At 45.6% G+C, this 26,892-nt stretch overlaps 26 non-coding genes across 26 annotated transcripts; 12 read left to right on the top strand and 14 right to left on the bottom strand.

Annotated features, from left to right (window-relative positions):
• Positions 1 to 333: 333 nt before the first annotated feature.
• On the top strand, positions 334 to 406 carry TRNAR-ACG (transfer RNA arginine (anticodon ACG)). Its single transcript has one exon. It is a non-coding gene; the product is annotated as a tRNA-Arg (tRNA).
• Positions 407 to 1,425: 1,019 nt separating this feature from the next.
• LOC144764711 (U6 spliceosomal RNA) lies at positions 1,426 to 1,532 on the bottom strand. Its single transcript, XR_013596748.1, has one exon. It is a non-coding gene; the product is annotated as a U6 spliceosomal RNA (small nuclear RNA).
• Positions 1,533 to 2,260: 728 nt separating this feature from the next.
• Positions 2,261 to 2,333, top strand: TRNAR-ACG (transfer RNA arginine (anticodon ACG)). Its single transcript has one exon. It is a non-coding gene; the product is annotated as a tRNA-Arg (tRNA).
• Positions 2,334 to 3,358: 1,025 nt separating this feature from the next.
• LOC144764710 (U6 spliceosomal RNA) lies at positions 3,359 to 3,465 on the bottom strand. Its single transcript, XR_013596747.1, has one exon. It is a non-coding gene; the product is annotated as a U6 spliceosomal RNA (small nuclear RNA).
• A 728-nt stretch (positions 3,466 to 4,193) lies between these two features.
• On the top strand, positions 4,194 to 4,266 carry TRNAR-ACG (transfer RNA arginine (anticodon ACG)). Its single transcript has one exon. It is a non-coding gene; the product is annotated as a tRNA-Arg (tRNA).
• Positions 4,267 to 5,291: 1,025 nt separating this feature from the next.
• Positions 5,292 to 5,398, bottom strand: LOC144764709 (U6 spliceosomal RNA). The gene has a single exon (XR_013596746.1). It is a non-coding gene; the product is annotated as a U6 spliceosomal RNA (small nuclear RNA).
• Positions 5,399 to 6,126: 728 nt separating this feature from the next.
• TRNAR-ACG (transfer RNA arginine (anticodon ACG)) lies at positions 6,127 to 6,199 on the top strand. Its single transcript has one exon. It is a non-coding gene; the product is annotated as a tRNA-Arg (tRNA).
• A 1,025-nt stretch (positions 6,200 to 7,224) lies between these two features.
• Positions 7,225 to 7,331, bottom strand: LOC144764708 (U6 spliceosomal RNA). Its single transcript, XR_013596745.1, has one exon. It is a non-coding gene; the product is annotated as a U6 spliceosomal RNA (small nuclear RNA).
• Positions 7,332 to 9,161: 1,830 nt separating this feature from the next.
• On the bottom strand, positions 9,162 to 9,268 carry LOC144764912 (U6 spliceosomal RNA). The gene has a single exon (XR_013596937.1). It is a non-coding gene; the product is annotated as a U6 spliceosomal RNA (small nuclear RNA).
• Positions 9,269 to 11,110: 1,842 nt separating this feature from the next.
• Positions 11,111 to 11,217, bottom strand: LOC144764707 (U6 spliceosomal RNA). The gene has a single exon (XR_013596744.1). It is a non-coding gene; the product is annotated as a U6 spliceosomal RNA (small nuclear RNA).
• Positions 11,218 to 11,939: 722 nt separating this feature from the next.
• Positions 11,940 to 12,012, top strand: TRNAR-ACG (transfer RNA arginine (anticodon ACG)). The gene has a single exon. It is a non-coding gene; the product is annotated as a tRNA-Arg (tRNA).
• Positions 12,013 to 13,037: 1,025 nt separating this feature from the next.
• LOC144764706 (U6 spliceosomal RNA) lies at positions 13,038 to 13,144 on the bottom strand. The gene has a single exon (XR_013596743.1). It is a non-coding gene; the product is annotated as a U6 spliceosomal RNA (small nuclear RNA).
• A 726-nt stretch (positions 13,145 to 13,870) lies between these two features.
• On the top strand, positions 13,871 to 13,943 carry TRNAR-ACG (transfer RNA arginine (anticodon ACG)). Its single transcript has one exon. It is a non-coding gene; the product is annotated as a tRNA-Arg (tRNA).
• Positions 13,944 to 14,968: 1,025 nt separating this feature from the next.
• On the bottom strand, positions 14,969 to 15,075 carry LOC144764705 (U6 spliceosomal RNA). Its single transcript, XR_013596742.1, has one exon. It is a non-coding gene; the product is annotated as a U6 spliceosomal RNA (small nuclear RNA).
• Positions 15,076 to 15,807: 732 nt separating this feature from the next.
• TRNAR-ACG (transfer RNA arginine (anticodon ACG)) lies at positions 15,808 to 15,880 on the top strand. Its single transcript has one exon. It is a non-coding gene; the product is annotated as a tRNA-Arg (tRNA).
• A 1,025-nt stretch (positions 15,881 to 16,905) lies between these two features.
• Positions 16,906 to 17,012, bottom strand: LOC144765186 (U6 spliceosomal RNA). The gene has a single exon (XR_013597194.1). It is a non-coding gene; the product is annotated as a U6 spliceosomal RNA (small nuclear RNA).
• A 730-nt stretch (positions 17,013 to 17,742) lies between these two features.
• TRNAR-ACG (transfer RNA arginine (anticodon ACG)) lies at positions 17,743 to 17,815 on the top strand. Its single transcript has one exon. It is a non-coding gene; the product is annotated as a tRNA-Arg (tRNA).
• A 1,025-nt stretch (positions 17,816 to 18,840) lies between these two features.
• On the bottom strand, positions 18,841 to 18,947 carry LOC144764704 (U6 spliceosomal RNA). Its single transcript, XR_013596741.1, has one exon. It is a non-coding gene; the product is annotated as a U6 spliceosomal RNA (small nuclear RNA).
• A 732-nt stretch (positions 18,948 to 19,679) lies between these two features.
• TRNAR-ACG (transfer RNA arginine (anticodon ACG)) lies at positions 19,680 to 19,752 on the top strand. The gene has a single exon. It is a non-coding gene; the product is annotated as a tRNA-Arg (tRNA).
• A 1,025-nt stretch (positions 19,753 to 20,777) lies between these two features.
• Positions 20,778 to 20,884, bottom strand: LOC144764703 (U6 spliceosomal RNA). Its single transcript, XR_013596740.1, has one exon. It is a non-coding gene; the product is annotated as a U6 spliceosomal RNA (small nuclear RNA).
• A 734-nt stretch (positions 20,885 to 21,618) lies between these two features.
• TRNAR-ACG (transfer RNA arginine (anticodon ACG)) lies at positions 21,619 to 21,691 on the top strand. The gene has a single exon. It is a non-coding gene; the product is annotated as a tRNA-Arg (tRNA).
• Positions 21,692 to 22,716: 1,025 nt separating this feature from the next.
• On the bottom strand, positions 22,717 to 22,823 carry LOC144764702 (U6 spliceosomal RNA). The gene has a single exon (XR_013596739.1). It is a non-coding gene; the product is annotated as a U6 spliceosomal RNA (small nuclear RNA).
• Positions 22,824 to 23,555: 732 nt separating this feature from the next.
• Positions 23,556 to 23,628, top strand: TRNAR-ACG (transfer RNA arginine (anticodon ACG)). Its single transcript has one exon. It is a non-coding gene; the product is annotated as a tRNA-Arg (tRNA).
• A 1,025-nt stretch (positions 23,629 to 24,653) lies between these two features.
• On the bottom strand, positions 24,654 to 24,760 carry LOC144764701 (U6 spliceosomal RNA). Its single transcript, XR_013596738.1, has one exon. It is a non-coding gene; the product is annotated as a U6 spliceosomal RNA (small nuclear RNA).
• A 732-nt stretch (positions 24,761 to 25,492) lies between these two features.
• Positions 25,493 to 25,565, top strand: TRNAR-ACG (transfer RNA arginine (anticodon ACG)). The gene has a single exon. It is a non-coding gene; the product is annotated as a tRNA-Arg (tRNA).
• Positions 25,566 to 26,590: 1,025 nt separating this feature from the next.
• LOC144764700 (U6 spliceosomal RNA) lies at positions 26,591 to 26,697 on the bottom strand. The gene has a single exon (XR_013596737.1). It is a non-coding gene; the product is annotated as a U6 spliceosomal RNA (small nuclear RNA).
• Positions 26,698 to 26,892: the final 195 nt, after the last annotated feature.

The following is a 26,892-nucleotide window of genomic DNA, read 5'->3' as shown; positions in this document are numbered from 1 at the left end:
TCCCTTTTGTTGTACCCGCCTACTTACTAAGGAGTTCACAAGCTCAGCCCCACACAGACCTGGAGCTGATTATGTTAACCCAGAGTATTTAAGAAACTGAGCCTGATCTAAAAGATTTTCTTGGATCTAGGACCATTTTGCCTAGCTTTTAGGTCCTTCCTTCTCCTAAAGTCCTTTGTACAACTTAGGAAAACCTCATAGAACAGACTTTCAGGTGGTCAGATGGGTTTCCTTGTGCCTTCACACACACACACACACACACACACACACACACACACACACACACACGCTTTCTAGCCCTCTTAAGGACAAAAAGATAGGTGCAAATACATAGGGCCAGTGGCGCAATGGATAACGCGTCTGACTACGGATCAGAAGATTGTAGGTTCGACTCCTATCTGGCTTGGAAGGGTTGTAGGTCTCTTTTTCATTATGTTCCTGTGGTATTCTTATTTACCTCAGACTTAATGTAGGTTCAATATTCTCCAGCAGGACTCATCCAGCAGTTGTTCCACGGTAGAGCTGCAGTAATAGGACCACGGCTAGTTAAACGTTTCCCATTTGCTGCTGGACTCTACATGACGGCCGTCACGTGGTGTGCTGCTTTTGTATTTCAACATGGGTCCCTGATTCTCTTAACTACATAAAAAAGCTTGTTGACAAAAGTGTGTGTGCGCGCGAGGATCTGTGGACGCAGGCAGGTGTGTGCAATTGAATGCTTACCCATTTACATTTGTGAGAGGGACAAACCAACTCCTTGTGGGCTGCAGGCTTACAACTGGTAGCCCCAGTAGCCATGCAGAACCACAGTTAAGGAGAGAGAGGAAGTTGGTCCATTATTAGAGAAGAACCATGATCATCTTGCCCTGCTACCTTCTTCCCCTCTCAGCCACGATCGATCGGCCAAGACCTCTCTATTAGGGCGGAGGGTGAACATTTCTTGGACCTCAGAAACTTAGGGATGTAGACCCAATATGTCCTCCAAGCGCCTAGAGACCTGGTGCCCAATCTGGCATGGTGTTTTTCAGCATACCCGACCAATCTGGTTGCAAGGCAGATTTTAACAGTACTGCTGAAAAGGGACTCCCAGGCATCCCGGAGGCCATCATTTGCATAGGCCCTGCCCTTCTCTTTATCCTGCTTCCCACAAAGCAACTCATCACTAGCAGCAGTATAGATTTGGAGGTGGTGAAGAATAATGACAGGGAGGCTGAAAAAGAGAAAGAAAAGTCCCAGAAGTCCAGCAGGCTTCCTTGTAAAATGCTGCTGGACATAGAGCGCACCTTCTTTACTGCAAGGCAAATACATTAAAAATGTTGAGGAGAGACAATTTAAAAATACATATTACATGACACAGGACTGGAACCTGCTTTATTATTTCAATAAGTCTTGAAAACAAAGAAGATTTCTCTCCTAAAAGCTGTTAAAAATATGGAACGCTTCACGAATTTGCGTGTCATCCTTGCGCAGGGGCCATGCTAATCTTCTCTGTATCGTTCCAATTTTAGTATATGTGCTGCCGAAGCGAGCACACTTTATTGATGAACTGACAATGTTTATAAACTCTCTAAATCCACAGTCTCTAGACATAGGGTGGCCTGGCAGAGATGCTCAGATGGCCAGTAAGCATTCAAATCTGAGCCAATGGGCAAAAATGTATGAAGAGTAGCAATCCATTATTCTTCACTGCATTCGTGGTCCAAGACTTCACACACCGTAAGTATGTAGATTATGCCAGGGTTGCAAAGGCTCATGGTTTGGGCTACAGACAAGGAGCATTGTGACATCACGCTGCCTGTGGAACTTTGATATTAAAGGCGAAACAGCTGCACAGTAGGTTAGGTGAAGTGCTCTGAGTGTGGAAAGGCAGCATGCTTGGGTCCCTGGACAAGGTGAGCCTACGACAAGGTGTCTGAATTTTAACCCCTATTGTAATATTAAACTCCCTTTTGTTGTACCCGCCTACTTACTAAGGAGTTCACAAGCTCAGCCCCACACAGACCTGGAGCTGATTATGTTAACCCAGAGTATTTAAGAAACTGAGCCTGATCTAAAAGATTTTCTCGGATCTAGGACCATTTTGCCTAGCTTTTAGGTCCTTCCTTCTCCTAAAGTCCTTTGTACAACTTAGGAAAACCTCACAGAACAGACTTTCAGGTGGTCAGATGGGTTTCCTTGTGCCTTCACACACACACACACACACACACACACACACGCTTTCTAGCCCTCTTAAGGACAAAAAGATAGGTGCGAATACATAGGGCCAGTGGCGCAATGGATAACGCGTCTGACTACGGATCAGAAGATTGTAGGTTCGACTCCTATCTGGCTCGGAAGGGTTGTAGGTCTCTTTTTCATTATGTTCCTGTGGTATTCTTATTTACCTCAGACTTAATGTAGGTTCAATATTCTCCAGCAGGACTCATCCAGCAGTTGTTCCACGGTAGAGCTGCAGTAATAGGACCACGGCTAGTTAAACGTTTCCCATTTGCTGCTGGACTCTACATGACGGCCGTCACGTGGTGTGCTGCTTTTGTATTTCAACATGGGTCCCTGATTCTCTTAACTACATAAAAAAGCTTGTTGACAAAAGTGTGTGTGCCCGCGAGGGTCTGTGGACGCAGGCAGGTGTGTGCAATTGAATGCTTACCCATTTACATTTGTGAGAGGGACAAACCAACTCCTTGTGGGCTGCAGGCTTACAACTGGTAGCCCCAGTAGCCAGGCAGAACCACAGTTAAGGAGAGAGAGGAAGTTGGTCCATTATTAGAGAAGAACCATGAGCATCTTGCCCTGCTACCTTCTTCCCCTCTCAGCCACGATCGGCCACGATCGGCCACGATCTCTCTATTAGGGCGGAGGGTGAACATTTCTTGGACCTCAGAAACTTAGGGATGTAGACCCAATATGTCCTCCAAGCGCCTAGAGACCTGGTGCCCAATCTGGCATGGTGTTTTTCAGCATACCCGACCAATCTGGTTGCAAGGCAGATTTTAACAGTACTGCTGAAAAGGGACTCCCAGGCATCCCGGAGGCCATCATTTGCATAGGCCCTGCCCTTCTCTTTATCCTGCTTCCCACAAAGCAACTCATCACTAGCAGCAGTATAGATTTGGAGGTGGTGAAGAATAATGACAGGGAGGCTGAAAAAGAGAAAGAAAAGTCCCAGAAGTCCAGCAGGCTTCCTTGTAAAATGCTGCTGGACATAGAGCGCACCTTCTTTACTGCAAGGCAAATACATTAAAAATGTTGAGGAGAGACAATTTAAAAATACATATTACATGACACAGGACTGGAACCTGCTTTATTATTTCAATAAGTCTTGAAAACAAAGAAGATTTCTCTCCTAAAAGCTGTTAAAAATATGGAACGCTTCACGAATTTGCGTGTCATCCTTGCGCAGGGGCCATGCTAATCTTCTCTGTATCGTTCCAATTTTAGTATATGTGCTGCCGAAGCGAGCACACTTTATTGATGAACTGACAATGTTTATAAACTCTCTAAATCCACAGTCTCTAGACATAGGGTGGCCTGGCAGAGATGCTCAGATGGCCAGTAAGCATTCAAATCTGAGCCAATGGGCAAAAATGTATGAAGAGTAGCAATCCATTATTCTTCACTGCATTCGTGGTCCAAGACTTCACACACCGTAAGTATGTAGATTATGCCAGGGTTGCAAAGGCTCATGGTTTGGGCTACAGACAAGGAGCATTGTGACATCACGCTGCCTGTGGAACTTTGATATTAAAGGCGAAACAGCTGCACAGTAGGTTAGGTGAAGTGCTCTGAGTGTGGAAAGGCAGCATGCTTGGGTCCCTGGACAAGGTGAGCCTACGACAAGGTGTCTGAATTGTAACCCCTATTGTAATATTAAACTCCCTTTTGTTGTACCCGCCTACTTACTAAGGAGTTCACAAGCTCAGCCCCACACAGACCTGGAGCTGATTATGTTAACCCAGAGTATTTAAGAAACTGAGCCTGATCTAAAAGATTTTCTCGGATCTAGGACCATTTTGCCTAGCTTTTAGGTCCTTCCTTCTCCTAAAGTCCTTTGTACAACTTAGGAAAACCTCACAGAACAGACTTTCAGGTGGTCAGATGGGTTTCCTTGTGCCTTCACACACACACACACACACACACACACACACGCTTTCTAGCCCTCTTAAGGACAAAAAGATAGGTGCGAATACATAGGGCCAGTGGCGCAATGGATAACGCGTCTGACTACGGATCAGAAGATTGTAGGTTCGACTCCTATCTGGCTCGGAAGGGTTGTAGGTCTCTTTTTCATTATGTTCCTGTGGTATTCTTATTTACCTCAGACTTAATGTAGGTTCAATATTCTCCAGCAGGACTCATCCAGCAGTTGTTCCACGGTAGAGCTGCAGTAATAGGACCACGGCTAGTTAAACGTTTCCCATTTGCTGCTGGACTCTACATGACGGCCGTCACGTGGTGTGCTGCTTTTGTATTTCAACATGGGTCCCTGATTCTCTTAACTACATAAAAAAGCTTGTTGACAAAAGTGTGTGTGCGCGCGAGGGTCTGTGGACGCAGGCAGGTGTGTGCAATTGAATGCTTACCCATTTACATTTGTGAGAGGGACAAACCAACTCCTTGTGGGCTGCAGGCTTACAACTGGTAGCCCCAGTAGCCAGGCAGAACCACAGTTAAGGAGAGAGAGGAAGTTGGTCCATTATTAGAGAAGAACCATGAGCATCTTGCCCTGCTACCTTCTTCCCCTCTCAGCCACAATCGGCCACGATCGGCCAAGACCTCTCTATTAGGGCGGAGGGTGAACATTTCTTGGACCTCAGAAACTTAGGGATGTAGACCCAATATGTCCTCCAAGCGCCTAGAGACCTGGTGCCCAATCTGGCATGGTGTTTTTCAGCATACCCGACCAATCTGGTTGCAAGGCAGATTTTAACAGTACTGCTGAAAAGGGACTCCCAGGCATCCCTGAGGCCATCATTTGCATAGGCCCTGCCCTTCTCTTTATCCTGCTTCCCACAAAGCAACTCATCACTAGCAGCAGTATAGATTTGGAGGTGGTGAAGAATAATGACAGGGAGGCTGAAAAAGAGAAAGAAAAGTCCCAGAAGTCCAGCAGGCTTCCTTGTAAAATGCTGCTGGACATAGAGCGCACCTTCTTTACTGCAAGGCAAATACATTAAAAATGTTGAGGAGAGACAATTTAAAAATACATATTACATGACACAGGACTGGAACCTGCTTTATTATTTCAATAAGTCTTGAAAACAAAGAAGATTTCTCTCCTAAAAGCTGTTAAAAATATGGAACGCTTCACGAATTTGCGTGTCATCCTTGCGCAGGGGCCATGCTAATCTTCTCTGTATCGTTCCAATTTTAGTATATGTGCTGCCGAAGCGAGCACACTGTATTGATGAACTGACAATGTTTATAAACTCTCTAAATCCACAGTCTCTAGACATAGGGTGGCCTGGCAGAGATGCTCAGATGGCCAGTAAGCATTCAAATCTGAGCCAATGGGCAAAAATGTATGAAGAGTAGCAATCCATTATTCTTCACTGCATTCGTGGTCCAAGACTTCACACACCGTAAGTATGTAGATTATGCCAGGGTTGCAAAGGCTCATGGTTTGGGCTACAGACAAGGAGCATTGTGACATCACGCTGCCTGTGGAACTTTGATATTAAAGGCGAAACAGCTGCACAGTAGGTTAGGTGAAGTGCTCTGAGTGTGGAAAGGCAGCATGCTTGGGTCCCTGGACAAGGTGAGCCTACGACAAGGTGTCTGAATTTTAACCCCTATTGTAATATTAAACTCCCTTTTGTTGTACCCGCCTACTTACTAAGGAGTTCACAAGCTCAGCCCCACACAGACCTGGAGCTGATTATGTTAACCCAGAGTATTTAAGAAACTGAGCCTGATCTAAAAGATTTTCTTGGATCTAGGACCATTTTGCCTAGCTTTTAGGTCCTTCCTTCTCCTAAAGTCCTTTGTACAACTTAGGAAAACCTCATAGAACAGACTTTCAGGTGGTCAGATGGGTTTCCTTGTGCCTTCACACACACACACACACACACACACACACACGCTTTCTAGCCCTCTTAAGGACAAAAAGATAGGTGCAAATACATAGGGCCAGTGGCGCAATGGATAACGCGTCTGACTACGGATCAGAAGATTGTAGGTTTGACTCCTATCTGGCTCGGAAGGGTTGTAGGTCTCTTTTTCATTATGTTCCTGTGGTATTCTTATTTACCTCAGACTTAATGTAGGTTCAATATTCTCCAGCAGGACTCATCCAGCAGTTGTTCCACGGTAGAGCTGCAGTAATAGGACCACGGCTAGTTAAACGTTTCCCATTTGCTGCTGGACTCTACATGACGGCCGTCACGTGGTGTGCTGCTTTTGTATTTCAACATGGGTCCCTGATTCTCTTAACTACATAAAAAAGCTTGTTGACAAAAGTGTGTGTGCGCGCGAGGGTCTGTGGACGCAGGCAGGTGTGTGCAATTGAATGCTTACCCATTTACATTTGTGAGAGGGACAAACCAACTCCTTGTGGGCTGCAGGCTTACAACTGGTAGCCCCAGTAGCCAGGCAGAAGCACAGTTAAGGAGAGAGAGGAAGTTGGTCCATTATTAGAGAAGAACCATGAGCATCTTGCCCTGCTACCTTCTTCCCCTCTCAGCCACGATCGGCCACGATCGGCCAAGACCTCTCTATTAGGGCGGAGGGTGAACATTTCTTGGACCTCAGAAACTTAGGGATGTAGACCCAATATGTCCTCCAAGCGCCTAGAGACCTGGTGCCCAATCTGGCGTGGTGTTTTTCAGCATACCCGACCAATCTGGTTGCAAGGCAGATTTTAACAGTACTGCTGAAAAGGGACTCCCAGGCATCCCTGAGGCCATCATTTGCATAGGCCCTGCCCTTCTCTTTATCCTGCTTCCCACAAAGCAACGCATCACTAGCAGCAGTATAGATTTGGAGGTTGTGAAGAATAATGACCGGGAGGCTGAAAAAGAGAAAGAAAAGTCCCAGAAGTCCAGCAGGCTTCCTTGTAAAATGCTGCTGGACATAGAGCGCACCTTCTTTACTGCAAGGCAAATACATTAAAAATGTTGAGGAGAGACAATTTAAAAATACATATTACATGACACAGGACTGGAACCTGCTTTATTATTTCAATAAGTCTTGAAAACAAAGAAGATTTCTCTCCTAAAAGCTGTTAAAAATATGGAACGCTTCACGAATTTGCGTGTCATCCTTGCGCAGGGGCCATGCTAATCTTCTCTGTATCGTTCCAATTTTAGTATATGTGCTGCCGAAGCGAGCACACTGTATTGATGAACTGACAATGTTTATAAACTCTCTAAATCCACAGTCTCTAGACATAGGGTGGCCTGGCAGAGATGCTCAGATGGCCAGTAAGCATTCAAATCTGAGCCAATGGGCAAAAATATATGAAGAGTAGCAATCCATTATTCTTCACTGCATTCGTGGTCCAAGACTTCACACACCGTAAGTATGTAGATTATGCCAGGGTTGCAAAGGCTCATGGTTTGGGCTACAGACAAGGAGCATTGTGACATCACGCTGCCTGTGGAACTTTGATATTAAAGGCGAAACAGCTGCACAGTAGGTTAGGTGAAGTGCTCTGAGTGTGGAAAGGCAGCATGCTTGGGTCCCTGGACAAGGTGAGCCTACGACAAGGTGTCTGAATTTTAACCCCTATTGTAATATTAAACTCCCTTTTGTTGTACCCGCCTACTTACTAAGGAGTTCACAAGCTCAGCCCCACACAGACCTGAAGCTGATTATGTTAACCCAGAGTATTTAAGAAACTGAGCCTGATCTAAAAGATTTTCTTGGATCTAGGACCATTTTGCCTAGCTTTTAGGTCCTTCCTTCTCCTAAAGTCCTTTGTACAACTTAGGAAAACCTCATAGAACAGACTTTCAGGTGGTCAGATGGGTTTCCTTGTGCCTTCACACACACACACACACACACACACACACACACACGCTTTCTAGCCCTCTTAAGGACAAAAAGATAGGTGCAAATACATAGGGCCAGTGGCACAATGGATAACGCGCCTGACTACGGATCAGAAGATTGTAGGTTCGACTCCTATCTGGCTCGGAAGGGTTGTAGGTCTCTTTTTCATTATGTTCCTGTGGTATTCTTATTTACCTCAGACTTAATGTAGGTTCAATATTCTCCAGCAGGACTCATCCAGCAGTTGTTCCACGGTAGAGCTGCAGTAATAGGACCACGGCTAGTTAAACGTTTCCCATTTGCTGCTGGACTCTACATGACGGCCGTCACGTGGTGTGCTGCTTTTGTATTTCAACATGGGTCCCTGATTCTCTTAACTACATAAAAAAGCTTGTTGACAAAAGTGTGTGTGCGCGCGAGGGTCTGTGGACGCAGGCAGGTGTGTGCAATTGAATGCTTACCCATTTACATTTGTGAGAGGGACAAACCAACTCCTTGTGGGCTGCAGGCTTACAACTGGTAGCCCCAGTAGCCAGGCAGAACCACAGTTAAGGAGAGAGAGGAAGTTGGTCCATTATTAGAGAAGAACCATGAGCATCTTGCCCTGCTACCTTCTTCCCCTCTCAGCCACGATCGGCCACGATCGGCCAAGACCTCTCTATTAGGGCGGAGGGTGAACATTTCTTGGACCTCAGAAACTTAGGGATGTAGACCCAATATGTCCTCCAAGCGCCTAGAGACCTGGTGCCCAATCTGGCGTGGTGTTTTTCAGCATACCCGACAAATCTGGTTGCAAGGCAGATTTTAACAGTACTGCTGAAAAGGGACTCCCAGGCATCCCTGAGGCCATCATTTGCATAGGCCCTGCCCTTCTCTTTATCCTGCTTCCCACAAAGCAACTCATCACTAGCAGCAGTATAGATTTGGAGGTGGTGAAGAATAATGACAGGGAGGCTGAAAAAGAGAAAGAAAAGTCCCAGAAGTCCAGCAGGCTTCCTTGTAAAATGCTGCTGGACATAGAGCGCCCCTTCTTTACTGCAAGGCAAATACATTAAAAATGTTGAGGAGAGACAATTTAAAAATACATATTACATGACACAGGACTGGAACCTGCTTTATTATTTCAATAAGTCTTGAAAACAAAGAAGATTTCTCTCCTAAAAGCTGTTAAAAATATGGAACGCTTCACGAATTTGCGTGTCATCCTTGCGCAGGGGCCATGCTAATCTTCTCTGTATCGTTCCAATTTTAGGATATGTGCTGCCGAAGCGAGCACACTGTATTGATGAACTGACAATGTTTATAAACTCTCTAAATCCACAGTCTCTAGACATAGGGTGGCCTGGCAGAGATGCTCAGATGGCCAGTAAGCATTCAAATCTGAGCCAATGGGCAAAAATGTATGAAGAGTAGCAATCCATTATTCTTCACTGCATTCGTGGTCCAAGACTTCACACACCGTAAGTATGTAGATTATGCCAGGGTTGCAAAGGCTCATGGTTTGGGCTACAGACAAGGAGCATTGTGACATCACGCTGCCTGTGGAACTTTGATATTAAAGGCGAAACAGCTGCACAGTAGGTTAGGTGAAGTGCTCTGAGTGTGGAAAGGCAGCATGCTTGGGTCCCTGGACAAGGTGAGCCTACGACAAGGTGTCTGAATTGTAACCCCTATTGTAATATTAAACTCCCTTTTGTTGTACCCGCCTACTTACTAAGGAGTTCACAAGCTCAGCCCCACACAGACCTGGAGCTGATTATGTTAACCCAGAGTATTTAAGAAACTGAGCCTGATCTAAAAGATTTTCTTGGATCTAGGACCATTTTGCCTAGCTTTTAGGTCCTTCCTTCTCCTAAAGTCCTTTGTACAACTTAGGAAAACCTCATAGAACAGACTTTCAGGTGGTCAGATGGGTTTCCTTGTGCCTTCACACACACACACACACACACACACACACACACACACGCTTTCTAGCCCTCTTAAGGACAAAAAGATAGGTGCAAATACATAGGGCCAGTGGCGCAATGGATAACGCGTCTGACTACGGATCAGAAGATTGTAGGTTCGACTCGGTTCGACTCCTATCTGGCTCGGAAGGGTTGTAGGTCTCTTTTTCATTATGTTCCTGTGGTATTCTTATTTACCTCAGACTTAATGTAGGTTCAATATTCTCCAGCAGGACTCATCCAGCAGTTGTTCCACGGTAGAGCTGCAGTAATAGGACCACGGCTAGTTAAACGTTTCCCATTTGCTGCTGGACTCTACATGACGGCCGTCACGTGGTGTGCTGCTTTTGTATTTCAACATGGGTCCCTGATTCTCTTAACTACATAAAAAAGCTTGTTGACAAAAGTGTGTGTGCGCGCGAGGGTCTGTGGACGCAGGCAGGTGTGTGCAATTGAATGCTTACCCATTTACATTTGTGAGAGGGACAAACCAACTCCTTGTGGGCTGCAGGCTTACAACTGGTAGCCCCAGTAGCCAGGCAGAACCACAGTTAAGGAGAGAGAGGAAGTTGGTCCATTATTAGAGAAGAACCATGAGCATTTTGCCCTGCTACCTTCTTCCCCTCTCAGCCACGATCGGCCACGATCGGCCAAGACCTCTCTATTAGGGCGGAGGGTGAACATTTCTTGGACCTCAGAAACTTAGGGATGTAGACCCAATATGTCCTCCAAGCGCCTAGAGACCTGGTGCCCAATCTGGCGTGGTGTTTTTCAGCATACCCGACCAATCTGGTTGCAAGGCAGATTTTAACAGTACTGCTGAAAAGGGACTCCCAGGCATCCCTGAGGCCATCATTTGCATAGGCCCTGCCCTTCTCTTTATCCTGCTTCCCACAAAGCAACTCATCACTAGCAGCAGTATAGATTTGGAGGTGGTGAAGAATAATGACAGGGAGGCTGAAAAAGAGAAAGAAAAGTCCCAGAAGTCCAGCAGGCTTCCTTGTAAAATGCTGCTGGACATAGAGCGCACCTTCTTTACTGCAAGGCAAATACATTAAAAATGTTGAGGAGAGACAATTTAAAAATACATATTACATGACACAGGACTGGAACCTGCTTTATTATTTCAATAAGTCTTGAAAACAAAGAAGATTTCTCTCCTAAAAGCTGTTAAAAATATGGAACGCTTCACGAATTTGCGTGTCATCCTTGCGCAGGGGCCATGCTAATCTTCTCTGTATCGTTCCAATTTTAGTATATGTGCTGCCGAAGCGAGCACACTGTATTGATGAACTGACAATGTTTATAAACTCTCTAAATCCACAGTCTCTAGACATAGGGTGGCCTGGCAGAGATGCTCAGATGGCCTGTAAGCATTCAAATCTGAGCCAATGGGCAAAAATGTATGAAGAGTAGCAATCCATTATTCTTCACTGCATTCGTGGTCCAAGACTTCACACACCGTAAGTATGTAGATTATGCCAGGGTTGCAAAGGCTCATGGTTTGGGCTACAGACAAGGAGCATTGTGACATCACGCTGCCTGTGGAACTTTGATATTAAAGGCGAAACAGCTGCACAGTAGGTTAGGTGAAGTGCTCTGAGTGTGGAAAGGCAGCATGCTTGGGTCCCTGGACAAGGTGAGCCTACGACAAGGTGTCTGAATTTTAACCCCTATTGTAATATTAAACTCCCTTTTGTTGTACCCGCCTACTTACTAAGGAGTTCACAAGCTCAGCCCCACACAGACCTGGAGCTGATTATGTTAACCCAGAGTATTTAAGAAACTGAGCCTGATCTAAAAGATTTTCTTGGATCTAGGACCATTTTGCCTAGCTTTTAGGTCCTTCCCTCTCCTAAAGACCTTTGTACAACTTAGGAAAACCTCATAGAACAGACTTTCAGGTGGTCAGATGGGTTTCCTTGTGCCTTCACACACACACACACACACACACACGCTTTCTAGCCCTCTTAAGGACAACAAGATAGGTGCAAACACATAGGGCCAGTGGCGCAATGGATAACGCGTCTGACTACGGATCAGAAGATTGTAGGTTCGACTCCTATCTGGCTCGGAAGGGTTGTAGGTCTCTTTTTCATTATGTTCCTGTGGTATTCTTATTTACCTCAGACTTAATGTAGGTTCAATATTCTCCAGCAGGACTCATCCAGCAGTTGTTCCACGGTAGAGCTGCAGTAATAGGACCACGGCTAGTTAAACGTTTCCCATTTGCTGCTGGACTCTACATGACGGCCGTCACGTGGTGTGCTGCTTTTGTATTTCAACATGGGTCCCTGATTCTCTTAACTACATAAAAAAGCTTGTTGACAAAAGTGTGTGTGCGCGCGAGGGTCTGTGGACGCAGGCAGGTGTGTGCAATTGAATGCTTACCCATTTACATTTGTGAGAGGGACAAACCAACTCCTTGTGGGCTGCAGGCTTACAACTGGTAGCCCCAGTAGCCAGGCAGAACCACAGTTAAGGAGAGAGAGGAAGTTGGTCCATTATTAGAGAAGAACCATGAGCATCTTGCCCTGCTACCTTCTTCCCCTCTCAGCCACGATCGGCCACGATCGGCCAAGACCTCTCTATTAGGGCGGAGGGTGAACATTTCTTGGACCTCAGAAACTTAGGGATGTAGACCCAATATGTCCTCCAAGCGCCTAGAGACCTGGTGCCCAATCTGGCGTGGTGTTTTTCAGCATACCCGACCAATCTGGTTGCAAGGCAGATTTTAACAGTACTGCTGAAAAGGGACTCCCAGGCATCCCTGAGGCCATCATTTGCATAGGCCCTGCCCTTCTCTTTATCCTGCTTGCCACAAAGCAACTCATCACTAGCAGCAGTATAGATTTGGAGGTGGTGAAGAATAATGACAGGGAGGCTGAAAAAGAGAAAGAAAAGTCCCAGAAGTCCAGCAGGCTTCCTTGTAAAATGCTGCTGGACATAGAGCGCACCTTCTTTACTGCAAGGCAAATACATTAAAAATGTTGAGGAGAGACAATTTAAAAATACATATTACATGACACAGGACTGGAACCTGCTTTATTATTTCAATAAGTCTTGAAAACAAAGAAGATTTCTCTCCTAAAAGCTGTTAAAAATATGGAACGCTTCACGAATTTGCGTGTCATCCTTGCGCAGGGGCCATGCTAATCTTCTCTGTATCGTTCCAATTTTAGTATATGTGCTGCCGAAGCGAGCACACTGTATTGATGAACTGACAATGTTTATAAACTCTCTAAATCCACAGTCTCTAGACATAGGGTGGCCTGGCAGAGATGCTCAGATGGCCAGTAAGCATTCAAATCTGAGCCAATGGGCAAAAATGTATGAAGAGTAGCAATCCATTATTCTTCACTGCATTCGTGGTCCAAGACTTCACACACCGTAAGTATGTAGATTATGCCAGGGTTGCAAAGGCTCATGGTTTGGGCTACAGACAAGGAGCATTGTGACATCACGCTGCCTGTGGAACTTTGATATTAAAGGCGAAACAGCTGCACAGTAGGTTAGGTGAAGTGCTCTGAGTGTGGAAAGGCAGCATGCTTGGGTCCCTGGACAAGGTGAGCCTACGACAAGGTGTCTGAATTTTAACCCCTATTGTAATATTAAACTCCCTTTTGTTGTACCCGCCTACTTACTAAGGAGTTCACAAGCTCAGCCCCACACAGACCTGGAGCTGATTATGTTAACCCAGAGTATTTAAGAAACTGAGCCTGATCTAAAAGATTTTCTTGGATCTAGGACCATTTTGCCTAGCTTTTAGGTCCTTCCTTCTCCTAAAGTCCTTTGTACAACTTAGGAAAACCTCATAGAACAGACTTTCAGGTGGTCAGATGGGTTTCCTTGTGCCTTCACACACACACACACACACACACACACACGCTTTCTAGCCCTCTTAAGGACAAAAAGATAGGTGCAAATACATAGGGCCAGTGGCGCAATGGATAACGCGTCTGACTACGGATCAGAAGATTGTAGGTTCGACTCCTATCTGGCTCGGAAGGGTTGTAGGTCTCTTTTTCATTATGTTCCTGTGGTATTCTTATTTACCTCAGACTTAATGTAGGTTCAATATTCTCCAGCAGGACTCATCCAGCAGTTGTTCCACGGTAGAGCTGCAGTAATGGGACCACGGCTAGTTAAACGTTTCCCATTTGCTGCTGGACTCTACATGACGGCCGTCACGTGGTGTGCTGCTTTTGTATTTCAACATGGGTCCCTGATTCTCTTAACTACATAAAAAAGCTTGTTGACAAAAGTGTGTGTGCGCGCGAGGGTCTGTGGACGCAGGCAGGTGTGTGCAATTGAATGCTTACCCATTTACATTTGTGAGAGGGACAAACCAACTCCTTGTGGGCTGCAGGCTTACAACTGGTAGCCCCAGTAGCCAGGCAGAACCACAGTTAAGGAGAGAGAGGAAGTTGGTCCATTATTAGAGAAGAACCATGAGCATCTTGCCCTGCTACCTTCTTCCCCTCTCAGCCACGATCGGCCACGATCGGCCAAGACCTCTCTATTAGGGCGGAGGGTGAACATTTCTTGGACCTCAGAAACTTAGGGATGTAGACCCAATATGTCCTCCAAGCGCCTAGAGACCTGGTGCCCAATCTGGCGTGGTGTTTTTCAGCATACCCGACCAATCTGGTTGCAAGGCAGATTTTAACAGTACTGCTGAAAAGGGACTCCCAGGCATCCCTGAGGCCATCATTTGCATAGGCCCTGCCCTTCTCTTTATCCTGCTTCCCACAAAGCAACTCATCACTAGCAGCAGTATAGATTTGGAGGTGGTGAAGAATAATGACAGGGAGGCTGAAAAAGAGAAAGAAAAGTCCCAGAAGTCCAGCAGGCTTCCTTGTAAAATGCTGCTGGACATAGAGCGCACCTTCTTTACTGCAAGGCAAATACATTAAAAATGTTGAGGAGAGACAATTTAAAAATACATATTACATGACACAGGACTGGAACCTGCTTTATTATTTCAATAAGTCTTGAAAACAAAGAAGATTTCTCTCCTAAAAGCTGTTAAAAATATGGAACGCTTCACGAATTTGCGTGTCATCCTTGCGCAGGGGCCATGCTAATCTTCTCTGTATCGTTCCAATTTTAGTATATGTGCTGCCGAAGCGAGCACACTGTATTGATGAACTGACAATGTTTATAAACTCTCTAAATCCACAGTCTCTAGACATAGGGTGGCCTGGCAGAGATGCTCAGATGGCCTGTAAGCATTCAAATCTGAGCCAATGGGCAAAAATGTATGAAGAGTAGCAATCCATTATTCTTCACTGCATTCGTGGTCCAAGACTTCACACACCGTAAGTATGTAGATTATGCCAGGGTTGCAAAGGCTCATGGTTTGGGCTACAGACAAGGAGCATTGTGACATCACGCTGCCTGTGGAACTTTGATATTAAAGGCGAAACAGCTGCACAGTAGGTTAGGTGAAGTGCTCTGAGTGTGGAAAGGCAGCATGCTTGGGTCCCTGGACAAGGTGAGCCTACGACAAGGTGTCTGAATTTTAACCCCTATTGTAATATTAAACTCCCTTTTGTTGTACCCGCCTACTTACTAAGGAGTTCACAAGCTCAGCCCCACACAGACCTGGAGCTGATTATGTTAACCCAGAGTATTTAAGAAACTGAGCCTGATCTAAAAGATTTTCTTGGATCTAGGACCATTTTGCCTAGCTTTTAGGTCCTTCCTTCTCCTAAAGTCCTTTGTACAACTTAGGAAAACCTCATAGAACAGACTTTCAGGTGGTCAGATGGGTTTCCTTGTGCCTTCACACACACACACACACACACACACACACACACACGCTTTCTAGCCCTCTTAAGGACAACAAGATAGGTGCAAATACATAGGGCCAGTGGCGCAATGGATAACGCGTCTGACTACGGATCAGAAGATTGTAGGTTCGACTCCTATCTGGCTCGGAAGGGTTGTAGGTCTCTTTTTCATTATGTTCCTGTGGTATTCTTATTTACCTCAGACTTAATGTAGGTTCAATATTCTCCAGCAGGACTCATCCAGCAGTTGTTCCACGGTAGAGCTGCAGTAATAGGACCACGGCTAGTTAAACGTTTCCCATTTGCTGCTGGACTCTACATGACGGCCGTCACGTGGTGTGCTGCTTTTGTATTTCAACATGGGTCCCTGATTCTCTTAACTACATAAAAAAGCTTGTTGACAAAAGTGTGTGTGCGCGCGAGGGTCTGTGGACGCAGGCAGGTGTGTGCAATTGAATGCTTACCCATTTACATTTGTGAGAGGGACAAACCAACTCCTTGTGGGCTGCAGGCTTACAACTGGTAGCCCCAGTAGCCAGGCAGAACCACAGTTAAGGAGAGAGAGGAAGTTGGTCCATTATTAGAGAAGAACCATGAGCATCTTGCCCTGCTACCTTCTTCCCCTCTCAGCCACGATCGGCCACGATCGGCCAAGACCTCTCTATTAGGGCGGAGGGTGAACATTTCTTGGACCTCAGAAACTTAGGGATGTAGACCCAATATGTCCTCCAAGCGCCTAGAGACCTGGTGCCCAATCTGGCGTGGTGTTTTTCAGCATACCCGACCAATCTGGTTGCAAGGCAGATTTTAACAGTACTGCTGAAAAGGGACTCCCAGGCATCCCTGAGGCCATCATTTGCATAGGCCCTGCCCTTCTCTTTATCCTGCTTGCCACAAAGCAACTCATCACTAGCAGCAGTATAGATTTGGAGGTGGTGAAGAATAATGACAGGGAGGCTGAAAAAGAGAAAGAAAAGTCCCAGAAGTCCAGCAGGCTTCCTTGTAAAATGCTGCTGGACATAGAGCGCACCTTCTTTACTGCAAGGCAAATACATTAAAAATGTTGAGGAGAGACAATTTAAAAATACATATTACATGACACAGGACTGGAACCTGCTTTATTATTTCAATAAGTCTTGAAAACAAAGAAGATTTCTCTCCTAAAAGCTGTTAAAAATATGGAACGCTTCACGAATTTGCGTGTCATCCTTGCGCAGGGGCCATGCTAATCTTCTCTGTATCGTTCCAATTTTAGTATATGTGCTGCCGAAGCGAGCCCACTGTATTGATGAACTGACAATGTTTATAAACTCTCTAAATCCACAGTCTCTAGACATAGGGTGGCCTGGCAGAGATGCTCAGATGGCCAGTAAGCATTCAAATCTGAGCCAATGGGCAAAAATGTATGAAGAGTAGCAATCCATTATTCTTCACTGCATTCGTGGTCCAAGACTTCACACACCGTAAGTATGTAGATTATGCCAGGGTTGCAAAGGCTCATGGTTTGGGCTACAGACAAGGAGCATTGTGACATCACGCTGCCTGTGGAACTTTGATATTAAAGGCGAAACAGCTGCACAGTAGGTTAGGTGAAGTGCTCTGAGTGTGGAAAGGCAGCATGCTTGGGTCCCTGGACAAGGTGAGCCTACGACAAGGTGTCTGAATTTTAACCCCTATTGTAATATTAAACTCCCTTTTGTTGTACCCGCCTACTTACTAAGGAGTTCACAAGCTCAGCCCCACACAGACCTGGAGCTGATTATGTTAACCCAGAGTATTTAAGAAACTGAGCCTGATCTAAAAGATTTTCTTGGATCTAGGACCATTTTGCCTAGCTTTTAGGTCCTTCCTTCTCCTAAAGTCCTTTGTACAACTTAGGAAAACCTCATAGAACAGACTTTCAGGTGGTCAGATGGGTTTCCTTGTGCCTTCACACACACACACACACACACACACACACACACGCTTTCTAGCCCTCTTAAGGACAAAAAGATAGGTGCAAATACATAGGGCCAGTGGCGCAATGGATAACGCGTCTGACTACGGATCAGAAGATTGTAGGTTCGACTCCTATCTGGCTCGGAAGGGTTGTAGGTCTCTTTTTCATTATGTTCCTGTGGTATTCTTATTTACCTCAGACTTAATGTAGGTTCAATATTCTCCAGCAGGACTCATCCAGCAGTTGTTCCACGGTAGAGCTGCAGTAATAGGACCACGGCTAGTTAAACGTTTCCCATTTGCTGCTGGACTCTACATGACGGCCGTCACGTGGTGTGCTGCTTTTGTATTTCAACATGGGTCCCTGATTCTCTTAACTACATAAAAAAGCTTGTTGACAAAAGTGTGTGTGCGCGCGAGGGTCTGTGGACGCAGGCAGGTGTGTGCAATTGAATGCTTACCCATTTACATTTGTGAGAGGGACAAACCAACTCCTTGTGGGCTGCAGGCTTACAACTGGTAGCCCCAGTAGCCAGGCAGAACCACAGTTAAGGAGAGAGAGGAAGTTGGTCCATTATTAGAGAAGAACCATGAGCATCTTGCCCTGCTACCTTCTTCCCCTCTCAGCCACGATCGGCCACGATCGGCCAAGACCTCTCTATTAGGGCGGAGGGTGAACATTTCTTGGACCTCAGAAACTTAGGGATGTAGACCCAATATGTCCTCCAAGCGCCTAGAGACCTGGTGCCCAATCTGGCGTGGTGTTTTTCAGCATACCCGACCAATCTGGTTGCAAGGCAGATTTTAACAGTACTGCTGAAAAGGGACTCCCAGGCATCCCTGAGGCCATCATTTGCATAGGCCCTGCCCTTCTCTTTATCCTGCTTCCCACAAAGCAACTCATCACTAGCAGCAGTATAGATTTGGAGGTGGTGAAGAATAATGACAGGGAGGCTGAAAAAGAGAAAGAAAAGTCCCAGAAGTCCAGCAGGCTTCCTTGTAAAATGCTGCTGGACATAGAGCGCACCTTCTTTACTGCAAGGCAAATACATTAAAAATGTTGAGGAGAGACAATTTAAAAATACATATTACATGACACAGGACTGGAACCTGCTTTATTATTTCAATAAGTCTTGAAAACAAAGAAGATTTCTCTCCTAAAAGCTGTTAAAAATATGGAACGCTTCACGAATTTGCGTGTCATCCTTGCGCAGGGGCCATGCTAATCTTCTCTGTATCGTTCCAATTTTAGTATATGTGCTGCCGAAGCGAGCACACTGTATTGATGAACTGACAATGTTTATAAACTCTCTAAATCCACAGTCTCTAGACATAGGGTGGCCTGGCAGAGATGCTCAGATGGCCTGTAAGCATTCAAATCTGAGCCAATGGGCAAAAATGTATGAAGAGTAGCAATCCATTATTCTTCACTGCATTCGTGGTCCAAGACTTCACACACCGTAAGTATGTAGATTATGCCAGGGTTGCAAAGGCTCATGGTTTGGGCTACAGACAAGGAGCATTGTGACATCACGCTGCCTGTGGAACTTTGATATTAAAGGCGAAACAGCTGCACAGTAGGTTAGGTGAAGTGCTCTGAGTGTGGAAAGGCAGCATGCTTGGGTCCCTGGACAAGGTGAGCCTACGACAAGGTGTCTGAATTTTAACCCCTATTGTAATATTAAACTCCCTTTTGTTGTACCCGCCTACTTACTAAGGAGTTCACAAGCTCAGCCCCACACAGACCTGGAGCTGATTATGTTAACCCAGAGTATTTAAGAAACTGAGCCTGATCTAAAAGATTTTCTTGGATCTAGGACCATTTTGCCTAGCTTTTAGGTCCTTCCTTCTCCTAAAGTCCTTTGTACAACTTAGGAAAACCTCATAGAACAGACTTTCAGGTGGTCAGATGGGTTTCCTTGTGCCTTCACACACACACACACACACACACACACACACACACGCTTTCTAGCCCTCTTAAGGACAACAAGATAGGTGCAAATACATAGGGCCAGTGGCGCAATGGATAACGCGTCTGACTACGGATCAGAAGATTGTAGGTTCGACTCCTATCTGGCTCGGAAGGGTTGTAGGTCTCTTTTTCATTATGTTCCTGTGGTATTCTTATTTACCTCAGACTTAATGTAGGTTCGATATTCTCCAGCAGGACTCATCCAGCAGTTGTTCCACGGTAGAGCTGCAGTAATAGGACCACGGCTAGTTAAACGTTTCCCATTTGCTGCTGGACTCTACATGACGGCCGTCACGTGGTGTGCTGCTTTTGTATTTCAACATGGGTCCCTGATTCTCTTAACTACATAAAAAAGCTTGTTGACAAAAGTGTGTGTGCGCGCGAGGGTCTGTGGACGCAGGCAGGTGTGTGCAATTGAATGCTTACCCATTTACATTTGTGAGAGGGACAAACCAACTCCTTGTGGGCTGCAGGCTTACAACTGGTAGCCCCAGTAGCCAGGCAGAACCACAGTTAAGGAGAGAGAGGAAGTTGGTCCATTATTAGAGAAGAACCATGAGCATCTTGCCCTGCTACCTTCTTCCCCTCTCAGCCACGATCGGCCACGATCGGCCAAGACCTCTCTATTAGGGCGGAGGGTGAACATTTCTTGGACCTCAGAAACTTAGGGATGTAGACCCAATATGTCCTCCAAGCGCCTAGAGACCTGGTGCCCAATCTGGCGTGGTGTTTTTCAGCATACCCGACCAATCTGGTTGCAAGGCAGATTTTAACAGTACTGCTGAAAAGGGACTCCCAGGCATCCCTGAGGCCATCATTTGCATAGGCCCTGCCCTTCTCTTTATCCTGCTTCCCACAAAGCAACTCATCACTAGCAGCAGTATAGATTTGGAGGTGGTGAAGAATAATGACAGGGAGGCTGAAAAAGAGAAAGAAAAGTCCCAGAAGTCCAGCAGGCTTCCTTGTAAAATGCTGCTGGACATAGAGCGCACCTTCTTTACTGCAAGGCAAATACATTAAAAATGTTGAGGAGAGACAATTTAAAAATACATATTACATGACACAGGACTGGAACCTGCTTTATTATTTCAATAAGTCTTGAAAACAAAGAAGATTTCTCTCCTAAAAGCTGTTAAAAATATGGAACGCTTCACGAATTTGCGTGTCATCCTTGCGCAGGGGCCATGCTAATCTTCTCTGTATCGTTCCAATTTTAGTATATGTGCTGCCGAAGCGAGCACACTGTATTGATGAACTGACAATGTTTATAAACTCTCTAAATCCACAGTCTCTAGACATAGGGTGGCCTGGCAGAGATGCTCAGATGGCCTGTAAGCATTCAAATCTGAGCCAATGGGCAAAAATGTATGAAGAGTAGCAATCCATTATTCTTCACTGCATTCGTGGTCCAAGACTTCACACACCGTAAGTATGTAGATTATGCCAGGGTTGCAAAGGCTCATGGTTTGGGCTACAGACAAGGAGCATTGTGACATCACGCTGCCTGTGGAACTTTGATATTAAAGGCGAAACAGCTGCACAGTAGGTTAGGTGAAGTGCTCTGAGTGTGGAAAGGCAGCATGCTTGGGTCCCTGGACAAGGTGAGCCTACGACAAGGTGTCTGAATTTTAACCCCTATTGTAATATTAAACTCCCTTTTGTTGTACCCGCCTACTTACTAAGGAGTTCACAAGCTCAGCCCCACACAGACCTGGAGCTGATTATGTTAACCCAGAGTATTTAAGAAACTGAGCCTGATCTAAAAGATTTTCTTGGATCTAGGACCATTTTGCCTAGCTTTTAGGTCCTTCCTTCTCCTAAAGTCCTTTGTACAACTTAGGAAAACCTCATAGAACAGACTTTCAGGTGGTCAGATGGGTTTCCTTGTGCCTTCACACACACACACACACACACACACACACACACACACGCTTTCTAGCCCTCTTAAGGACAACAAGATAGGTGCAAATACATAGGGCCAGTGGCGCAATGGATAACGCGTCTGACTACGGATCAGAAGATTGTAGGTTCGACTCCTATCTGGCTCGGAAGGGTTGTAGGTCTCTTTTTCATTATGTTCCTGTGGTATTCTTATTTACCTCAGACTTAATGTAGGTTCAATATTCTCCAGCAGGACTCATCCAGCAGTTGTTCCACGGTAGAGCTGCAGTAATAGGACCACGGCTAGTTAAACGTTTCCCATTTGCTGCTGGACTCTACATGACGGCCGTCACGTGGTGTGCTGCTTTTGTATTTCAACATGGGTCCCTGATTCTCTTAACTACATAAAAAAGCTTGTTGACAAAAGTGTGTGTGCGCGCGAGGGTCTGTGGACGCAGGCAGGTGTGTGCAATTGAATGCTTACCCATTTACATTTGTGAGAGGGACAAACCAACTCCTTGTGGGCTGCAGGCTTACAACTGGTAGCCCCAGTAGCCAGGCAGAACCACAGTTAAGGAGAGAGAGGAAGTTGGTCCATTATTAGAGAAGAACCATGAGCATCTTGCCCTGCTACCTTCTTCCCCTCTCAGCCACGATCGGCCACGATCGGCCAAGACCTCTCTATTAGGGCGGAGGGTGAACATTTCTTGGACCTCAGAAACTTAGGGATGTAGACCCAATATGTCCTCCAAGCGCCTAGAGACCTGGTGCCCAATCTGGCGTGGTGTTTTTCAGCATACCCGACCAATCTGGTTGCAAGGCAGATTTTAACAGTACTGCTGAAAAGGGACTCCCAGGCATCCCTGAGGCCATCATTTGCATAGGCCCTGCCCTTCTCTTTATCCTGCTTGCCACAAAGCAACTCATCACTAGCAGCAGTATAGATTTGGAGGTGGTGAAGAATAATGACAGGGAGGCTGAAAAAGAGAAAGAAAAGTCCCAGAAGTCCAGCAGGCTTCCTTGTAAAATGCTGCTGGACATAGAGCGCACCTTCTTTACTGCAAGGCAAATACATTAAAAATGTTGAGGAGAGACAATTTAAAAATACATATTACATGACACAGGACTGGAACCTGCTTTATTATTTCAATAAGTCTTGAAAACAAAGAAGATTTCTCTCCTAAAAGCTGTTAAAAATATGGAACGCTTCACGAATTTGCGTGTCATCCTTGCGCAGGGGCCATGCTAATCTTCTCTGTATCGTTCCAATTTTAGTATATGTGCTGCCGAAGCGAGCACACTGTATTGATGAACTGACAATGTTTATAAACTCTCTAAATCCACAGTCTCTAGACATAGGGTGGCCTGGCAGAGATGCTCAGATGGCCAGTAAGCATTCAAATCTGAGCCAATGGGCAAAAATGTATGAAGAGTAGCAATCCATTATTCTTCACTGCATTCGTGGTCCAAGACTTCACACACCGTAAGTATGTAGATTATGCCAGGGTTGCAAAGGCTCATGGTTTGGGCTACAGACAAGGAGCATTGTGACATCACGCTGCCTGTGGAACTTTGATATTAAAGGCGAAACAGCTGCACAGTAGGTTAGGTGAAGTGCTCTGAGTGTGGAAAGGCAGCATGCTTGGGTCCCTGGACAAGGTGAGCCTACGACAAGGTGTCTGAATTTTAACCCCTATTGTAATATTAAACTCCCTTTTGTTGTACCCGCCTACTTACTAAGGAGTTCACAAGCTCAGCCCCACACAGACCTGGAGCTGATTATGTTAACCCAGAGTATTTAAGAAACTGAGCCTGATCTAAAAGATTTTCTTGGATCTAGGACCATTTTGCCTAGCTTTTAGGTCCTTCCTTCTCCTAAAGTCCTTTGTACAACTTAGGAAAACCTCATAGAACAGACTTTCAGGTGGTCAGATGGGTTTCCTTGTGCCTTCACACACACACACACACACACACACACACACACACGCTTTCTAGCCCTCTTAAGGACAAAAAGATAGGTGCAAATACATAGGGCCAGTGGCGCAATGGATAACGCGTCTGACTACGGATCAGAAGATTGTAGGTTCGACTCCTATCTGGCTCGGAAGGGTTGTAGGTCTCTTTTTCATTATGTTCCTGTGGTATTCTTATTTACCTCAGACTTAATGTAGGTTCAATATTCTCCAGCAGGACTCATCCAGCAGTTGTTCCACGGTAGAGCTGCAGTAATAGGACCACGGCTAGTTAAACGTTTCCCATTTGCTGCTGGACTCTACATGACGGCCGTCACGTGGTGTGCTGCTTTTGTATTTCAACATGGGTCCCTGATTCTCTTAACTACATAAAAAAGCTTGTTGACAAAAGTGTGTGTGCGCGCGAGGGTCTGTGGACGCAGGCAGGTGTGTGCAATTGAATGCTTACCCATTTACATTTGTGAGAGGGACAAACCAACTCCTTGTGGGCTGCAGGCTTACAACTGGTAGCCCCAGTAGCCAGGCAGAACCACAGTTAAGGAGAGAGAGGAAGTTGGTCCATTATTAGAGAAGAACCATGAGCATCTTGCCCTGCTACCTTCTTCCCCTCTCAGCCACGATCGGCCACGATCGGCCAAGACCTCTCTATTAGGGCGGAGGGTGAACATTTCTTGGACCTCAGAAACTTAGGGATGTAGACCCAATATGTCCTCCAAGCGCCTAGAGACCTGGTGCCCAATCTGGCGTGGTGTTTTTCAGCATACCCGACCAATCTGGTTGCAAGGCAGATTTTAACAGTACTGCTGAAAAGGGACTCCCAGGCATCCCTGAGGCCATCATTTGCATAGGCCCTGCCCTTCTCTTTATCCTGCTTCCCACAAAGCAACTCATCACTAGCAGCAGTATAGATTTGGAGGTGGTGAAGAATAATGACAGGGAGGCTGAAAAAGAGAAAGAAAAGTCCCAGAAGTCCAGCAGGCTTCCTTGTAAAATGCTGCTGGACATAGAGCGCACCTTCTTTACTGCAAGGCAAATACATTAAAAATGTTGAGGAGAGACAATTTAAAAATACATATTACATGACACAGGACTGGAACCTGCTTTATTATTTCAATAAGTCTTGAAAACAAAGAAGATTTCTCTCCTAAAAGCTGTTAAAAATATGGAACGCTTCACGAATTTGCGTGTCATCCTTGCGCAGGGGCCATGCTAATCTTCTCTGTATCGTTCCAATTTTAGTATATGTGCTGCCGAAGCGAGCACACTGTATTGATGAACTGACAATGTTTATAAACTCTCTAAATCCACAGTCTCTAGACATAGGGTGGCCTGGCAGAGATGCTCAGATGGCCTGTAAGCATTCAAATCTGAGCCAATGGGCAAAAATGTATGAAGAGTAGCAATCCATTATTCTTCACTGCATTCGTGGTCCAAGACTTCACACACCGTAAGTATGTAGATTATGCCAGGGTTGCAAAGGCTCATGGTTTGGGCTACAGACAAGGAGCATTGTGACATCACGCTGCCTGTGGAACTTTGATATTAAAGGCGAAACAGCTGCACAGTAGGTTAGGTGAAGTGCTCTGAGTGTGGAAAGGCAGCATGCTTGGGTCCCTGGACAAGGTGAGCCTACGACAAGGTGTCTGAATTTTAACCCCTATTGTAATATTAAACTCCCTTTTGTTGTACCCGCCTACTTACTAAGGAGTTCACAAGCTCAGCCCCACACAGACCTGGAGCTGATTATGTTAACCCAGAGTATTTAAGAAACTGAGCCTGATCTAAAAGATTTTCTTGGATCTAGGACCATTTTGCCTAGCTTTTAGGTCCTTCCTTCTCCTAAAGTCCTTTGTACAACTTAGGAAAACCTCATAGAACAGACTTTCAGGTGGTCAGATGGGTTTCCTTGTGCCTTCACACACACACACACACACACACACACACACACACGCTTTCTAGCCCTCTTAAGGACAACAAGATAGGTGCAAATACATAGGGCCAGTGGCGCAATGGATAACGCGTCTGACTACGGATCAGAAGATTGTAGGTTCGACTCCTATCTGGCTCGGAAGGGTTGTAGGTCTCTTTTTCATTATGTTCCTGTGGTATTCTTATTTACCTCAGACTTAATGTAGGTTCAATATTCTCCAGCAGGACTCATCCAGCAGTTGTTCCACGGTAGAGCTGCAGTAATAGGACCACGGCTAGTTAAACGTTTCCCATTTGCTGCTGGACTCTACATGACGGCCGTCACGTGGTGTGCTGCTTTTGTATTTCAACATGGGTCCCTGATTCTCTTAACTACATAAAAAAGCTTGTTGACAAAAGTGTGTGTGCGCGCGAGGGTCTGTGGACGCAGGCAGGTGTGTGCAATTGAATGCTTACCCATTTACATTTGTGAGAGGGACAAACCAACTCCTTGTGGGCTGCAGGCTTACAACTGGTAGCCCCAGTAGCCAGGCAGAACCACAGTTAAGGAGAGAGAGGAAGTTGGTCCATTATTAGAGAAGAACCATGAGCATCTTGCCCTGCTACCTTCTTCCCCTCTCAGCCACGATCGGCCACGATCGGCCAAGACCTCTCTATTAGGGCGGAGGGTGAACATTTCTTGGACCTCAGAAACTTAGGGATGTAGACCCAATATGTCCTCCAAGCGCCTAGAGACCTGGTGCCCAATCTGGCGTGGTGTTTTTCAGCATACCCGACCAATCTGGTTGCAAGGCAGATTTTAACAGTACTGCTGAAAAGGGACTCCCAGGCATCCCTGAGGCCATCATTTGCATAGGCCCTGCCCTTCTCTTTATCCTGCTTGCCACAAAGCAACTCATCACTAGCAGCAGTATAGATTTGGAGGTGGTGAAGAATAATGACAGGGAGGCTGAAAAAGAGAAAGAAAAGTCCCAGAAGTCCAGCAGGCTTCCTTGTAAAATGCTGCTGGACATAGAGCGCACCTTCTTTACTGCAAGGCAAATACATTAAAAATGTTGAGGAGAGACAATTTAAAAATACATATTACATGACACAGGACTGGAACCTGCTTTATTATTTCAATAAGTCTTGAAAACAAAGAAGATTTCTCTCCTAAAAGCTGTTAAAAATATGGAACGCTTCACGAATTTGCGTGTCATCCTTGCGCAGGGGCCATGCTAATCTTCTCTGTATCGTTCCAATTTTAGTATATGTGCTGCCGAAGCGAGCACACTGTATTGATGAACTGACAATGTTTATAAACTCTCTAAATCCACAGTCTCTAGACATAGGGTGGCCTGGCAGAGATGCTCAGATGGCCTGTAAGCATTCAAATCTGAGCCAATGGGCAAAAATGTATGAAGAGTAGCAATCCATTATTCTTCACTGCATTCGTGGTCCAAGACTTCACACACCGTAAGTATGTA

The sequence above is a fragment of the Lissotriton helveticus genome, chromosome 6 (genome assembly GCF_964261635.1).
Source record: "Lissotriton helveticus chromosome 6, aLisHel1.1, whole genome shotgun sequence".
Taxonomy (NCBI): Eukaryota; Metazoa; Chordata; class Amphibia; order Caudata; family Salamandridae; genus Lissotriton; species Lissotriton helveticus.
Note: the sequence above shows the minus strand (reverse complement) of the source record. Positions and strands in the feature narration are given on the sequence as shown.